Consider the following 14861-nt stretch of genomic DNA (forward strand, 5'->3'; position numbering starts at 1 on the left):
TCATCAACACTGGGTACTACAGTGTTCTTACTCCTTCTAGAATTTAATCTTGCTCACCCTCCCCACTCCCCCTTCCGAACCCCACCCTATCAAGTCACCTTTACAACCCTTCATACTGTGAGTGTTCTCTTACTGGACTTCAAAATACTGTGTCCAGGACTTAAAAATACTGTGTCCACATTAAGTGGGTAACCACTTGAACAATCAACCTTAGTATGAATCTAACTTTAGTAGCATTCAGTATGTGCACCTCATGTGTTTGTATGCTTATAGGTTTTGTATGAAAGTTTCGACAATCATCTGCAGTGAGCCATGTATCCACAATTAAGGTTATTCATGTATCATTAAATGATCTGAAGTAGACAGGATTCTGATTTGGCGCTGTTCAAAACAGAAATCAGTATAATGCTCAGGAATGCTTAAGACCAAAGATTGAAAATTATGTGGTTGCATCAGACAGAAAATAAAATAAATTATGATCATTTGCAGTCATAAAGATTTTGGCATTATAGCTTTTGTTTGAACATCTCCAGTGCTCTTCTTCAGTAGTTATTACAAAGTAAAACACCATCTAAGAGCCCTCAACTCCTCTACATTCCAGGAGTTTGGACAGGGGGATTAGTGGATCTTCCTTAACATTTTCTGCCCATAAATTTCATATCTATAAAATGCTAATATTACTAGAGCTTGCTTGACTGACACCAAAATGAGGATGCTTATGTTTTATCTTTTTTTTGTATCACAAACATTCGCTAATTTTTTCTTACTTGTGAGGTAAACATGTTGATCACAGAGCACAAAATATGTTCATCCCATTTCCCTTGAGCCTTTGATGTGTGTTTACGTATCTGTGATGTAGCAATCAGTTTTCCTTTCAACTACACCATGTGAACACACACACACACACACACACACACACACACACACACACACTTGCACTTTTTTCCCTCCATTACAAACAAATTGAAAATTCCATTATGCTTCCCAAGATACATCATGTCAACCAATCGCTTCATTCAGCCAAGTTGTGCAATAAATATATTTTCCTCCCATCTGATCTACTGCATTCTTATGTAGCAACACAATTAAAAAGCTTTTGTTCTTTTCTATGCCTATAAATGTTCATTTGGTTTCCAATCAGAACTCTGAACATGCCATTCTGTGTGCAGCCTATCTTTTGTCAGAAATAATTGTTGTACAAGCCATGCATTATGGATGAGTCAGCTACTGTGTTTGACATACAAGTATATTGTTCAATGGTAAACAACAACAAAATTATTAGATTGTCCTTGTGAACCTCTACTGTGGCATTGGTACACAGAATGGTGAGGAGGATGAACCTTTTGCTTGAGAAAAAAGGTACCCCGAGTCTCACCCTATTGTGAATTTCACCATATACACTGTGCAAGGTATTGTGTTTACCAGGCACCTGCAGTCTTCCGTTGGAGTAGCATATCATATATTGTGTTCCACCACTGTGCAAAATGAATTTCATCCTTACATGGATTTTTTCCCATTATTCCACTGCAAAATTTGCAGTGCCTTGCATTTTTAACAGTCTCAGTGTATTCAAAAGTGTACTATTGTGTTGACAGTTTATTATGAAATTGTGAACAGTTGATCTGGATACATTTAACAGGACTGAAAACTTCTGTATTGATTCGTTGCATTAGTGGCTCCCAATTATTTAATTATGTTGGAGGCCCATAAGAACTGATGAATGACCCATTCAGTTTGTTAGCAATCACCTACCAAATGACATAAGTCACTTAGATCACTTGTCCCAAGCATAGCATCAGTTTCATCTCATTGCCCAAAGTGGATTTTTGAAAGCTTCCTGAGAGTTGTACTGACCACAATAATATTGTGAAAGGCTCTTATTTGGGCAGACCAATGCAATTTTTCTGTGCGCTATCACATGTTTATTCATTACCGTATAATACAGTGTTTGATTTTCATTCTTAAAAACAATTACTAAACCTGCTATATGCAGACATTTTCTGCCATTAACTACAACTATTATAGAATTTGCTTTATATTATTCCGATATGTTAGACATTTGTGTAGCACCTCCCTTGAAAATCCTATATCATTGGTGATGGTGTTTTCATAATTTAGATTTGAATTTCAAAGGTTTTTTCCTATACTGTTAATCTAGAAGTAATTTGTTCATTTTTAACAGATCTTTCATCAGTCACAACTTTAAAATCCTAGTCCAATGTGTTACTTCATGGCAGACTTCTCAGAATAGATTTCTCAGAAACACCCTTTATGTTCCCTATAACGCACTCTGTCTTCTGAAGCTTGAAGCTCTCCTGGCATATGAAATTTTCAAATAACTTTGGGGAATGCAGTCAAATAGTGGTCTCAGCAACTGGTTGCTGGGAAAGTTACCTGATTGCATTGCCATTAAGTTAATTCAACACACTTTCTTATCAATGTAGTTGTGTTCAATTTAAATGCTGAGCATTTAAAGCTCTGTATCATTCGTAAACAAGTAATATTTGCCAGAAGTGCTCAGAATGTAGTGTGTAGTAGAAGAGTTAGACTGTTTCCTACACACTGTATTCTTAACCATCTTCGAGAGTATTAAAATTTACACAGAGGCCTGAAGACTGGTTAAAATGTGCGTCTCTTAAAATGCACGGCAGTCACTTGCTCTTGGATCCACAAAGAAAAAGAAGTATGAGTGCGACCTGTCTTCAGGCACATTTTCATGCATATTACTTCTACAGTGACTTAGGTGACTGTAGATGGTTATTTCTTCTGAATGTTTTGTATAGGTGGACCACTTCGTGTTAGAGATTTATGGCTCAGATATGCCTCTTGTACAATGTGCTACAGTTCTCTGAATAACGAAATTTTTCTGCTGGAATTTAGTACCTGTTTGGCAACAGGTACTCCTTATGGAGGTTCTGTATGTGATGAAGTTCTTTTTTTGGTTTTGGCAAAGAACATGGTGCAGTCCTTAACCACTTGATAAACTTGTTTAGGTGTTCATTTGTTGTTTAATTTCTCTCTTCAGTTTTATTTTCCCACATAATATAAATACAGGAATTATCAGCTGTCAGATCTACATCTACATATCTACATTGATACTCCGCAAGCCACCCAACGGTGTGTGGCGGAGGGCACTTTACGTGCCACTGTCATTACCTCCCTTTCCTGTTCCAGTCGCGTATGGTTCGCGGGAAGAACGACTGTCTGAAAGCCTCCGTGCGCGCTCTAATCTCTCTAATTTTACATTCGTGATCTCCTCGGGAAGTATAAGTAGGGGGAAGCAATATATTCGATACCTCATCCAGAAACGCACCCTCTCGAAACCTGGCGAGCAAGCTACACCGCGATGCAGAGCGCCTCTCTTGCAGAGTCTGCCACTTGAGTTTATTAAACATCTCCGTAACGCTATCACGGTTACCAAATAACCCTGTGACGAAACGCGCCGCTCTTCTTTGGATCTTCTCTATCTCCTCCGTCAGACCGATCTGGTACGGATCCCACACTGATGAGCAATACTCAAGTATAGGTCGAACGAGTGTTTTGTAAGCCACCTCCTTTGTTGATGGACTACATTTTCTAAGCACTCTCCCAATGAATCTCAACCTGGTACCCGCCTTACCAACAATTAGTTTTATATGATCATTCCACTTCAAATCGTTCCGTACGCATACTCCCAGATATTTTACAGAAGTAACTGCTACCAGTGTTTGTTCCGCTATCATATAATCATACAATAAAGGATCCTTCTTTCTATGTATTCGCAATACATTACATTTGTCTATGTTAAGGGTCAGTTGCCACTCCCTGCACCAAGTGCCTATCCGCTGCAGATCTTCCTGTATTTCGCTACAATTTTCTAATGCAGCAACTTCTCTGTATACTACAGCATCATCCGCGAAAAGCCGCATGGAACTTCCAACACTATCTACTAAGTCATTTATATATATTGTGAAAAGCAATGGTCCCATAACACTCCCCTGTGGCACGCCAGAGGTTACTTTAACGTCTGTAGACGTCTCTCCATTGATAACAACATGCTGTGTTCTGTTTGCTAAAAACTCTTCAATCCAGCCACACAGCTGGTCTGATATTCCGTAGGCTCTTACTTTGTTTATCAGGCGACAGTGCGGAACTGTATCGAACGCCTTCCGGAAGTCAAGAAAAATAGCATCTACCTGGGAGCCTGTATCTAATATCCAGTTCCTTACTTTATGCCGCAAAAATTGGTCTTTTATGAAATACTACAGCCGGCCAAGACACTACAGCCGGCCAAGACACAAGCAGCAACAGACAAGTAACCAATTTTGTGACATTTTACGAGTTTCTAACCAGGAGCAAATTATATTGTTTCATCTGTATTCTTTGGTAGTTTAGTTTTTGGATTTGTGTGTGTTCTTGCATTTTTGTTTGTGTTGGAAAGTAAATTGATTCTGTGACTTTTACGAGTTCCTAACCAGTGTGCTAACCTGTGTGCTTTCGAAACTTAGGTTTTAAATCTCTGCATGTTAATCTAATGTACTGACACAGTTCTTGCATTTTTGTCAGTTATTACTATAGAGCTTTGTAGCATGTGTCGATACTTGTTTCTTTGTCTGTGCAGTGTAGTTTACCACAGTCTTTAGCATAGAAAGGGACTGTGATTGCTTTGTGCAAATGTGAGCTGAATTGGTGACACTTTTCTCTCAGCTCCAGACTGTGTTGGCTTTGGTTACACAGCTTGAGGCTACAGTGGGTAGGTATCACTGTTGTGGACTGGCCTTGGGGACCCAATGGATGTCCAGCATGACCTATGAATCGACCAATAGGTCTGCACCAGTAGCCAGTCCAGTTGGTTGGTGGTGACTTCAATTTACCCTCGATATGTTGGTGACAATACACGTTTAGATCCGGAGGTACACATAAAACATCATCTGAAACTGTGCTAATTGCATTCTCTGAAAATTATGTCGAGCAATTAGTTCATGAGCCCAATCAGATAGGGAATGGTCGTGACAACACAGTTGATCTTGTAGCAACAAATAATCCTGAGCTAATAACGAGCATCAAAACAGACACAGGGTTGTCATAGCAAGACTGAATATCGTAACTCCCAAATACTCTAAAACTGACCCCCATGGTACACAAAACAGGTCAGGACACTGCTGCAAAAGCAATGAAAATGCATGTCAAATTTAAACTAATCCAAAATCCCCAAGATCAGTGGTCTTTTACAGAAGCTCAAAATTTAGCACAAACTTCAAAGCAAAATGCTTATGATAATTTCCACTACAGAACTTTGTCTCGAAACCTGGCAGAAAGAGTGGTTGTATGTAAAGTATGCTAGCGGTAAGACACAATCAGTGTATTCTCTGTGTGATAGCAATGAAAATACTATCAATGACAGTGCTGATAAAGCAGAGTTGCTAAACACAGCCTTCCAAAATTCTTTGACCAAAGACGACGAGGTAAATATTCAGAATTCAAACTGACAACTGTTGCCAATATGAGCAACTTAGAAGTAGATATCCTCAGAGTAGTGAAGCAACTTAAATCACTTAATAAAAGCACGTCTTCCAATCCAGATTAATAAAAGAAAGTCTTCCGGTCCAGATTGTATACTAGTTAGGTTCCTTTCAGAATATGTTGATACAATAGCTCCATACTTAACAATAATATACAATCACTCACTCAATGAAAGGTCCATACCCAAAGACTGCCCAGGTGAAATCAGTATTCAAAAAAGGCAGTAGGAGTAATCCACTAAATTACAGGCCCATATCATTAATGTCAATATGCAGCAGGATTTTGGAACACGTATTGCATTGCAACATTATAAATTACCTTGATCAGAACACACAGTCAACATGGATTTGCAAAACATAGTTCTTGTGAAACACAACTGGTTCTTTATGTACATGAAGTGTTGAGTGCTATTGACAAGGTATTCAAATTGATTCCGTATTTCTATATTTCCAGAAGGCTTTCGACAGTGTACCTCATATGCAGCTTGTAATCAAATTGCATGCTTATGGAATATCATCTCAGTGGTGCAACTGGACTTCTGATCCCTGTCAGAGAGGTCATGGTTCGTAGTAACTGACAGGAAGTCATCGAATGAAGCAGAAGCGATTTCTAGCATTCCCCAAGATAGTGATATAGGCCTTTTGCTGTTCCTTATCTAGATAAATGATTAAAGAGACAATCTGAGCAGCAGTCTAAGGTTGTTTGTAGGTGATGGTGTCATTCACCACCTAGTAAAGCCACAAGAAGATCAAAACAAGTTGCAAAATGATTTAGAAAAGATATCTGTGTGGTGCGAATATTGGCAATTGACCCTAAATAATGAAAAGTGTGAGGTCAGCCACATGAATGCTAAAAGGAATCTGTTTAACGTCACTTACATGATGAATCAGTCAAATACAAAGGCCATAAATTCAGCTGAATACCTAGGAATTACAGTTGCCAACAACTTAAATTGGAAAGAACACAGAGAGAATGTTGTGGGGAAGGCGAACTAAAGACTGCATTTTTTTTCGCAGAACTCTTAGAAGATTCAGCAGATCTAATAAACAGACTGCCTACACTATGCTTGTCTGTCCTCTTTTGGAGTAGTGCTGTGTGGTGTGCGACCCTCATTAGATAGGGTTAACAGAGTACATTAAGAAAGTTCAAAGAAGAGCGGCACCTTTTGTGTTATGAGGAAATAGAGGAGATAGTGTCACGGACAGGATACAGGATTTGGGGTTGACGTTATTAAAACAAAGACATTTCCCTTTTTGGTTGGATCTTCTCACAATATTTCATTCACCAGCTTTCTCCTCTGAATGCAAAAACATTTTGTTGACACAAACCTACCTAGGGAGAAATAATCATCATAATAAGATGGAGAAATCGGAGCTCGCACAGAAAAAATATAGGTGTTTGTTTTTTCCGTGTGCTGTTTGAGAGTGGAATAATGGAGAATTGTTGTGAAGGTGATTCATAGAACCCTCTGCCAGCCATTAAGTGTGATTTGCAGAGTATACATGTAGAAATAAATGTTGGTTTAGATTGCAATAATAGAAATTCTTCTACAGAATAAGGAGTTGTCAAGGTGAAACATTTTCATTTTCCTTTCAAATTTTACTTTGCTGGCTGTCAGACATTTTATATCACTGGGTTAGTGATCAGAAATTTTGGTTGCAGCGTTGTTTACCCCTTTTTGTGCTAAAGACACCCTCAATGTGCAGTAATGAATGTCATTTTTCCTTGTGGTATTGTAATTAAGTACCTCATTGTTCCTCTTGAACTGTTGTGGATTATTTACAACAAACTTCGTGAAAGAATAAACGTACTGTGAAGCAGTAATCAGAATGCCCAACTCCTTAAACAGATGTCTACAAGATGATCGTGGGTGAGCAGCACCACTGATTGTTCTAACAGCACATTTTTGCGCAATGAATACTTTCTTTCTTAAAGGTGAATTACTCCAGAATGTTATTCCTTATGACATTATTGAATGGAAATATGCGAAATTTCACAGTCAAAAATCTTTGAAAAGTCGCAGAAAATACCAAATGGCACCATTTTGTTATTTACTGTTTGTAAAATTTGGCAAGTGAATGTGTAAATGGTGTTCTCAGTAGAGCAGCTCTTCTGAAATGCAACCTGTGATTCACTGAGGATATTATTGTTGTTACTCAAATGACGTACTGATCTAGAATACATCACTTTCTCAAAAATTTTCGAAAATTGTGTCAGTGGTGAAACAGTTCAGTAGTTATTGACATCTCTACTATCACCTTTCTTATGATGGGGTTTACATTGCATATTTCAATCTGTCTAGATAGATGCATTGAGTTAGTGGTACATTATGTATTTTAGATAAAATTGAGCTTATTATAAGGGAACAAATCTTCAGTACTGTACTGGAAACACCATCAAATACATATGAGCTTTTATTGTTGAGAGGATATATATCTTTCTTAATTTCAGATGGAGAAGTTGGTACTTTTGGAACAAGTTCATGGTGAAATAACCCATTCATGTCAGAAAAAAATGACATTGTTTTCTAGTTTGTTCTCGCATGTTGGATTTTCAATTTTTTTTTTAAAATTATGTTTATTGATGCTGCAGAAGTCACACCATGTTTTGTACCATTAGTAGTCACTGCAGACAGTCAGTCCACATGGAGATAAATGTAAATTTATAGGTAAAAATCAGTAAAGTAATTGTGAATACATAATTTACTGTGTTTAAATTTTCTTTTTACTAATTTACAAAGTTTACATTTTTTATTTGCCTGTCTCTTCATCATCACTGTTATCATGGTGGCAACTGGATATAAGTACAACACTTTTGCCTTTCCTAGGAATAAATGGTGCTAAAGTACAAGATTTTGGAAGGCAAATTTAATCCTCTTGGCTTTGCGAATCCAAGTGCAATTCCATTCCACAAACATCTATTAATAGAACAGTTAACTGGCTTGTACTTAGCAAAACAATGTAACTAAGGAAATGTAACACCACAACAATAAGAAACATCTTGAGAATAAAGTATAACACGGCTATAATAGCTTCCCTTTTACTGTGTCTCCTCAAGGCAACAGTGCAAATTGTATCAAACACCGCTGCTCACATGGGGCTGTCAGTCCACAGTTCTTGACTGTTCCACCACTGCTCCTTTAGTCAAAATGAAACAAAGGAGTAACATACTACCACTGATAAGTGAAAGGTACTCGGGTCATGTGATTTCTGGGTCTGAAGAGATGAAAAGGAAAGGAATTTTTATACATCGGTGTGGACTGTCAGTCGGCGTGCAACTGTTGCAGGGTTTATGTCACATGGATATTAAGTGCGTGATACAACAAGAGTTTTTCATAGAATCCACATGCCAGAGAACATGAACATGTTTTTACAGAACTTTATGTCAACATGTTGCTCTGCAATGTCTCCCAGTGCAAAATCACGTATCACACAAAACAGTCATTATGAAAACAAGTACATCTGTACAGCTGATATCTCCCCATAGATTATGGTTGTTCATGTGCTTTGAAGGCTAATGATTAAAAACAGAATGTTGTAGAGTCACCTTGCAGGGTAAACTCTCACAGTCACTATCTCCCAGCAGGAAAGGAATTCTAGTTATGTGTGCGTCCACAATCATATATGTATGATCTTACACCTTATGTGTATGATCTAAGTGTGAGAGAACAATAGTGGAAAGAACAAGATAAAAAAGCCTATTTAAAAGTTGTGAGGAAAGAGAAAAGAAGGAGAAGCAAAGCAGAGATTTAGTGGTAGTTAGTAGGTTATCAGTGGGCGTTCTAGATGTAGTGGATGTCACTGATATGATAAGGACTTCTGGTGATGTCGAGTTACACACTTAGACGACTTTTATTCAAATCACCCTCCCCCTTCCCGGGATAAGCGCCAGTAATTGATCGAGGCCATCCAGGGGAACTGCGTCCTCTACTCCTCCTCCAATTTCTCCCTCCCCTCCACTCCCCTGCCCCTCTCCCCTGCCCCTCGCCCCTTCTTCTCCTTCTCCTCTCTCCTAGACGAATGAATTTGAAACATACCCTCCCCTTCTTCACCTTTTATAACTGAGGCACTTCATTGGGTGGTTTCACTCTGGAGGAGGGCGGCGTAGGTAGAGAATCAGGCTGTGTCTATTTGTTAATAACAAATTACATTAAGCCATGTAATTCAAGTTCTATATGTTAATAACAATTTAATATTACATCATTCAAAGTACCAGCAGAGACCTCACAATGGCAAATATATAAGTCCACTCATTCTTCCCCAATTATCCATATTTGTCAGTGTGTTACGTATGTTTCCAGATCTTTTTTTTTTAATATTTTTCTAAAATTTTATGTATTTTATCCACTTATGCGAGTTCCATCTCATTGTCACATCAACATCACATTGCGTCATATTGACATCAAGTAATAGCAAAACTCTGATGCTTCCAACCAAAGATATTGTGTGTATAACAATCAGCACAGCACTACAAAAGACACATGTAGAGAGCATGACTTTGTTTCTATTTCAATTCTTGCTAGTTACCGGATGTTTTGCAAAATGTTAGTCTATCTGTGCAGCTAGGAAAATTGCATGTGTCCATCACCTCAGTGAGGTTAGCCTGGGGGGAACACCTAGCAGAAATTTCATAACTTGATGTATGAGCTCTTGCAAAGCTTTCAGTGAGACAATTCCTTGTGTTCCTGCAACAGATATGGCGAATACACTATTCATTTGTGAATATTTTTATGAGCTTCAATCAGGAGCAACATATCTTCAATTATCTATGTGGCTACTGTCTAGAGTGTACTTCCATTGACTTTTTATGGATATGAACTGCAATTGCTGTGTTCAGATCTGAGCTGAGTTTGTGATCATTCGTGCACAGCTCCAGAAAGTGTTGGCTTTGATCATACAGCTTGAAGCTGTTGCCAGTGGACATCACCGTGTGCGGGGGGGGGGGGGGGGGGGGGGGGGGGGGGGTGTTAGGATCTGAGGTATGCCAAGTACTTCCCATGTGTCCCCTGATCTCTCCACTACTATGGCTGCGCTGGGTACCAATTTGCACTGAGGTTGACCCTTCACCCGTAGTCAAGTGGAAGGTCGTTCCGAGGTGTGGCAGGCAGCAAAAGACTTAGATGACTTTTATTCAAAGTCACCACATGATTTCCAGAAGAAGCCTTTTGGCTCACAAGGCCTGAGCATTCACAGAGGGTGGAATTACTGTTAGTTGGAAACTCCAATATTTGGCAGGTAATGGGGCCCATTAGGGATATGACCGCTTAAGAGGGGAAGGAATCCAGTGTGCACTCTGTGTACATATCGGGAGGGTCATTCCAGATGTGGAAAGGCTGCTTCTAAATACCATGATGAGCAAAGGGTGCAGCCAACTGCAGGTGGTGGCTAATGTAGATACTAAACATGTGCATTGCTTGGGACCTGAAGAGATTTTCTCTGGTTTTGGGCAGCTGGATGAAGTGGTAAAGAAGGCTAGTCTTGCTTGCAAGATGAAGGTGGAACTCACCATCTGTAGCACAGTCGACAGAACTGACTGTGGTCCTTTGGTACAGAGCAAAGTGGAGATTCTGAATCAGAGGTCCAGACAGTTCTGCAGCCATGTAGGCTGCAGATTCCTCAACTTGCACCATAGAGTGCCGAGTTTCTGGGTTCTATTTAATAGGTCAGGTGTCCGCTAGACTCAGGAACTGTTTATGCAGGTAGTGAGGGCTGTGTTAAGGGGGCTATGAAGTTTCTTAGGGTAGAGGGGTATTGGAAAACAACAGAAAAGGGGTCAGTCTGAGAAGGTGCTGGGCAAACACAGTAAGGTATACCTAGCAACAATCAGTACCTTAATAGTAAATTGTCCTAGCTGTGTCGGAAAACAAACCAGAGCTCCAAGCACTAATAGGTAGTACTGAAGTTCAGACCATTAAAGATATGGAAAGCTGGCTATAACCAGACAAAAGTTGACTCTAAATTTTTGCAAAGGACTTAACTGTGGTCAGGAGAAGCCTTTTGGCCCACAAGGTCTGAGCATTCATGGAGGGTGGAATTACTGTTAGTTGGAAACTCCAATATTAGTCAGTGTCAGAATTATTGTACCTTGTAGTGAAACTGAAGCAGATAGTTCCCATGAGTTAGTATGGGTAGAGGTTATACTTGGCAACTGGAATAAATTAATAACTTGTTCCTTTCACCAACTCCCTCAGTTGCTGAACAGTTCAAAAAAAACTTGAGTCTCATTTCAGGTAGGTACTCTACTCATACAATTACAGTTGGTGCTGACTTCAGTCTCCCCACAATACATTAGCAAAAATACATGTTTAAAATCAGTGGTAGGCATAAAATGTCATTGGAAATCATACTGCATATGTTGTCAGAAAATTATTTTGAGCAATTAGTTCAGGAGCCCCCTCACAGTGTAAACAGTTGCGAAAACATGCTTGACCTCTTAGGAACAAATAATCCTGAGCAAATTGAGAGTATTATGACAGATAAAGGGTTAGTGACCACAAGGTTGTGGTAGCGAGACTGAATACTATAACATCCATACCCACCAAAAATAAACACAAAATACATCCATTTTTTAAAAAAGCAGATAAAAATTTGCTTGATGCTTTTTGAACATACAGTCTCCACTCCTTCTAGTCCAACAATGTAAGCATAGACCAGATGTGGTTTAAAGTCAAAGAAATAGTACTGACAGAAGTCTAGAGATATGTGCCAAATAAGTTAATAAGAGATCATACTGATCCACCACGTTACACAGAATAGGTCAAAACACTGTTGCAGAAGCTACGATAAAAAGTATGCCAAATAAAAGAACACATAACCCCCAAGATTGGCAAAGTTTTAGAGAAGCTTGAAATTTACCGCAAAATTCAATGTGAGATGCTTTTAATAGTTGTCACGATGATATCCTATCTTGAAATCTGACAGAAAACCCAAAGATATTCTGATCCTGTGTAAAGTACACAAGTAGCAAGACACAATCAATACCTTCACTGCACAATATCAGTGGTGATGTTACTCATAACATTGCCATTAAAGCAGAATTAATTAACACAGTTTTCCCAGTTCCTTCACCAGAGAAGACAAAGTAAATATTTCAGAATTGTAGCCGGCCCCGGTGGCCGAGTGGTTCTAGGCGCTACAGTCCGGAACTGCATGACTGCTACGGTTGCAGGTTCGAATCTTGCCTTAGGCATGGATGTGTGTGATATCCGTAGGTTAGTTAGGTTTAAGTAGTTCTAAGTTCTAGGGGACTGATGACTTCAGATGTTAAGTCCCATAGTGCTCAGAGCCATTTGAACCATCAGAATTGTAATCAACAACTACTGGCAACATAAGTAACTTAGAAGTAGATATCTTCGTTACAGCAAAGCAGCTTAAATCACTCGATAAAGGCAAGGCCTCTCTACCAGACTGTGTATCCACCAGGTCCCTTTTGGAGTATATTGATGCCATAGCTCCATACTTAACATTCATATACAGTTGGCTTACACGTCACTGTCTGCTACTCTAGTGGCACCCTGGCTGCAACAATGTTCGCTGTTGTGAGTGACGTAAGACAGATGTGTGTGGTGGATAACTTTGTATGTAATAGGTTTAATTTTGATGTGACAATGCATCATTCATCTAGCCCATTATTTACCTGCCAGTTCATGAGAAAGAGTACCTTTACTGTTATTTTGAGAAATATGTGATAACCTGTCTGTTGAGGTACTGTGTATTTCTGGTTTTTTTTTTTCTTTTGTATTGTACCTGATACTGTATATTACAATTGTTTTGTACATACGCTGTATAAATGTTCTCCAGATCTGAAAATGATAACACTGATTACCGAAACCTGTTATCAAGAATAAAGGTTATTATTAGCGATCTTGGCAAAGAAGTTTATATTCTCTAATTTATTAATTTAGATTGCCCTAGTGGCTCCAACAAATGGGTAAACTAACATATTGAATTACTTTGAAGAGAATAATTTATTGACAAACAACCAACACGGATTCAGAAAATACATTCTTGTGAGACCCAAGTAGCTTTTTATGCTCATTAAATAATGAGTGCTATTGACAAGGTATGTCAAATTGATTCCATATTTTGAGATTTCAAAAGACTTTTGACGTCGTTCCTCACAAGCAAATTCTAATCAAATTGCGTGCCTGTGGAGTATCATCTCAGCTGTGTGACTGTTCTCATGATTTCCTGTCAGAAAGGCCACAGTTCATACTGACAGAAAATTATGGAGTAAAACAGAAGTAATATCTGTCATTCCTCAATGAAGTGGCATATGCACTCTGCTGTTCCTGATCCACACAAACAATTTAGGAGACCATCTGAGCAGCCCTCTAATATTGTTTGCAGGTGATACTGTCATTTACTTACTTGTAAAGTCATCATGTGATTGCAGAATTATTTTGACACAGTAAATGTATGGTGCAAAAAGTGCCAGTTGACTCTAAATAATGAAAAGTATGAAGTCATCCACATGAGTACTAAAATGAAAATATTAAATTTTGGTTACACAATAAATCACACAAATCTAAAGACTGTAAATTCACCTAAATACTTAGAGATTACTGATAGGAATAAATTAAATTGGAAGAATCACATAGATAATGTTATGGGGAAAACAAACCAGAGACTGCGTTTCAGTGACAGAAGACTTAAAAAATGAGACAGGTTTAGTAAAGAGACTGCATACCCTATGCTTGTCTGCCCTCTTCTGGTGTATTGCTGTTTGTTGTGGGTTTCGCATCAGGTAGGGGTGATGGAGGGTAACGAAAAAGTTCAAAGGAGGGCAGCTTGTTCTGTATTATCATGAAATATGGAGTGTGTCCCATGGATATGATATGCAAATTAAGGTGGGAATCATTAAAACAAAGGCATTTTTTGTTGTGGCTGGATCTTCTCATGAAATTTCAATCACCATCTTCCTCCTCAGAGTGTGAAAATATTTGATTGGTGCCTAATTACATAGGGAAAAGAGATTGTCATAATAAAATAAGAGAAATCAGAGCTCGCATAGAAAGATTTAAGTGTTTGTTTTTCATACACACTGTTCGAGGGTGGGAGGTTAGAAAAACAGCTTGAAGGTGATTCAGTGAACCTTCTTCCAGGCACTTAATTCACAATTGCAGAGTAATCATGTAGATGTAGGTGTTAAAATCAGCTTTTCTCATATTGGTGGAAATAATCTTGTCATACCAAAGTTCTGATGCTTCCAACCAAACACATTTTGCGTATAAGAATTGGCACAGTGCTACAAAATAAGCAGCCTAGAGAGATGAACAGTATGTGGCATCACTGTGGGTCATTTGAGGCAGGTATATCTAAGCAATAGGAGGACATGGTGATGGGTGCAGGGTAGTCCTC

The 14861-nt window shown here is 38.8% G+C and overlaps 1 protein-coding gene across 2 annotated transcripts in view; it reads left to right on the top strand.

Annotated features, from left to right (window-relative positions):
• Positions 1 to 14861, top strand: part of LOC124555473 (DNA damage-regulated autophagy modulator protein 2) — an 87050-nt gene that overhangs the window by 44148 nt on the left and 28041 nt on the right. The gene's annotated exons all lie outside the window — the stretch shown is intronic.

This window comes from Schistocerca americana, chromosome X, assembly GCF_021461395.2.
Source record: "Schistocerca americana isolate TAMUIC-IGC-003095 chromosome X, iqSchAmer2.1, whole genome shotgun sequence".
NCBI lineage: Eukaryota > Metazoa > Arthropoda > Insecta > Orthoptera > Acrididae > Schistocerca > Schistocerca americana.